The sequence below is a fragment of the Rhinopithecus roxellana genome, chromosome 7 (genome assembly GCF_007565055.1).
Source record: "Rhinopithecus roxellana isolate Shanxi Qingling chromosome 7, ASM756505v1, whole genome shotgun sequence".
NCBI classification, from domain to species: Eukaryota; Metazoa; Chordata; class Mammalia; order Primates; family Cercopithecidae; genus Rhinopithecus; species Rhinopithecus roxellana.
The window spans coordinates 131686757-131690062 of NC_044555.1; the positions used below are offsets into that span (position 1 = coordinate 131686757).

General features: G+C 51.6%; 1 pseudogene; it reads left to right on the forward strand.

Annotated features, from left to right (window-relative positions):
* Positions 1-276: 276 nt before the first annotated feature.
* On the forward strand, positions 277-2152 carry LOC104658569 (annotated as a pseudogene).
* The last annotated feature ends 1154 nt before the right edge of the window (positions 2153-3306 follow it).

A 3306-nucleotide genomic window follows, 5' to 3' on the forward strand; every position in this document is an offset into this window, starting at 1 on the left:
TACATGGATGGTTCACCATATGTAAATCAATCAATGTGATACATAATATCAGCAGAATGAAGGAGAAAGACCATATGATTATGTAAATTGAGGCTGAAAAATTATTCGATAGAATTTAACATCCATTCATGATTAAGAAAAAAAAAAAAAACCAAAAGACTGGGAATAAAAGTAACATACCTCGACTGTGCCAACATGGTGGCACCCAGGTCCTAATTCAGTTTCCTATGGTTATGAGAGAAGAGCCCGGTTTACCGAGGCGCAGTCCCCAGGGCTGCCGAATCAGCAGTGATGGAGAGCGGCACCAGGCCCTGCGGAGAAGAGCGCCCACGTGAAGTCCAGCAGACGACAGTCACTGAGGGGGCTGCCAAAATCCCAGCGCCAACGAGGTCTTTTATAACCTGGTGCAGGAATTCAATCGGAACCTGACATGTGCTGTGATCATCGAGTTTGCTCGCATTCAGCTTGGGGCCAAAGGAATCCAGATCAAGGTGCCAGGAGAGAAGGATACGCAAAAGGTGGTCGTGGACTCATCAAAGCAAGAGGAAGAAAAGGTTGAACTGAAAGAGAGTGAAAACCTGGCCCCAGGAGACCAACCTCGCACAGCGGCGGTGAGGGAGATCTGTGAGGAAGGCCTGCATGTGCTGGAAGGCCTGGCAGCTTCAAGCCTATGTTCCATTCGATTTGCCCTAGAGGTGCCTGGGCTCAGATCTGTGGTTGCAAACGATGCCTCTGCCCGGGCTGTGGATCTCATACGCCGGAATGTGCAGCTCAGTGATATGGCCCACCTGGTACAGCCCAGCCAAGTAGATGCCCAGATGCTGATGTACCAGCACCAGAGGGTGTCAGAGAGGTTTGACGTCATCCATCTGGAAACCTATGGCAGCCCTGGCCCCTCCATGGATGCAGCTGTGCAGGCTGTGAGTGAAGGAGAGTTGCTGTGCGTGATCTGCACGGACATGGCAGTGCTGGCGGGGAACAGCGGGGAGACTGTTACAGCAAATACGGTGCCATGGCCCTCAAGAGCCGGGCCTGTCACAAGATGGCCCTGAGAATCGTCTTGCACAGTCTGAACCTCTGCGCCGTTACCAGCGCTTCGTGGTGCCGCTGCTCAGCACAACGCCAACTTCTACGTGCGTGTTTTTGTCCGTGTCTTCACCGGCCAGCCCAAGGTTAAGGCCTCAGCCAGCAAGCAGGCGCTGGTGTTCTAGTGTGTGGGCTGCGGGGCCTTCCACCTTCAGCGCCTCGGCAGAGCGTCAGGAGTTCCCCAGCGGCCGGGTCAAGTTCTCCGCAGCCTATGTTCCCCGCCCCGTGACCCCGAGTGTGAACACTGTGGGCAGCGACACCAGCTTGGTTGCTCCACGTGGGCAGAGCCCATCCATGACCTGGATTTCGTGGGCTGTGTACTAGAGGCTGTGCGCGCTAACTCCAGCCGCTTCCATACCTCGGAGCGGATCCGAAGGGTCCTGAGTGTCATCACTGAGGAGCTCCCGGATATGCCTCTGTACTACACCCTGGACCAGCAGAGCAGCACCATCTGCTGCAACATGCCCAGCCTCCCGTCCTTGCGGTCAGCCCTCCTCCACGCTCACTTCCGGGTCTCGCTCTCCCAGGCCGGTAAGAAGGCTGTGAAGACGGATGCCCCGCCTCCGCCCTCTGGAACATCATGCGCTGCTGGAAGAAGGAATGTCCGGTGAAACGGGAGTGACTCTCAGAGACCAGCCCAGTGTTCCGCATTTTCAGTGTGGAGCCCAGGCTGCAGGCCAACTTCACCATCCGGGAAATTGCCAACCCCAGCTCCCGCCAGCGAGGACCCAAGCGCTTCCGGGCCAACCCGGAAGCCAACTGGGGTCCCCATCCTCATTCCTGGCCAGGGAGCAAGGCGGCCGGCGAAGCTGTGGAGGAGAGACGCAGGCTGCTTCGGAACAAGCGGAAGGAGCCGCCAGAGGACAGGGCCCAGCGAGCTGCCCTGCTCAAGACATTTCCTTGCAAAAGGTTTAAGGAGGGCACCTGTCAACGCGGGGACCAGTGCTGCTACTCCCGGAGCCCCGCGACACCCGGGGTCTCTGCTGATGCTGCCGCTGACTGTCCGGAGACCTCCAGCCACAGCCCCCCTGGACCTGGGGCTGCCGCTGGGCCAGGCCTAGACTGAACCAATAAAGACATGTTGGCTGGGCGCTGCAGCTCACGCCTGTAATCCCAGCACTTTGGGAGCCCGAGGCGGGCGGATCATGAGGTCAAGAGATCGAGACCATTCTGGCCAACATGGTGAAACCCGGTCTCTACTAAAAGTACAAAAAATTAGCTGGGCGTGGTGGCACGAGCCTGTAGTCCCAGCTACTCGGGAGGCTGAGGCAGGAGAATCGCTTGAACCCGACAGGCAGAGGTTGCAGTTAGCCGAGATGAGGGCACTGCACTCCAGCCTGGCAACAGAGCGAGACTCCGTCTCAAAAACACACACACACACACAACAACAACAACAACAACAAACAGAGATGTCACATAACCGTCTCCCGATAAAAATTTTAAAAAAAAAGAGAGAAGTAATATACCTCAACATAATAAAAGTCATGTATGACACCCACACCCACAGCTAGCATCACATTTAATGGGGGAAAAGATGAAAGCCTTTCTTCTAAGATCTGGGACACAAAAAAGATGCCCACTTTCACCACTGTTATTTAACATAGATATCAAGTCCCAGCCAGAGCCATCCGACAAGAGAAACACAGGGCATCCAAATTGGAAAGAAAGAAGTCAAATTATTTTTGTTTGCAGATGATATAATCTTATATTTGGAAAAATCTAAAGACACCACAAAATAACTATTAGAATTATTAAACAAATTCAGTAAAATTACAGACACAGTATCAATATACAGACATTTCCAGGTCATTGATCTAAGCAAAAATGTATTGAGTAATACCTCACAAACACAGGTAACCAAAGCAAAAGTGGACACATGGTATCACATGAAGTTAAAAAGCGTCTGCATAGCAAAGGATACGATCAACAAAGTGAAGAGTCAACCCACAGAACTGGAGAAAATATTTGCAAACTTCCCAAACTCAAACAACTCCATGGGGAAAAAAACTAATAATTCTATCCCAAAATCCCAAAATGGGCAAAAGATGTAAAAATACATTGCTGAAAGGAAGACATACAAATGGCAACAGGCATAAGAAAAGGTGTTTAACATCATTGATCATCAGAGAAATGCAAATCAAAACTACAATGAGATACACTCTCATCCCAGTGTAAAATGGCTTATATATAAAAACAGGCAATAACAAATGTTGTGAGGAA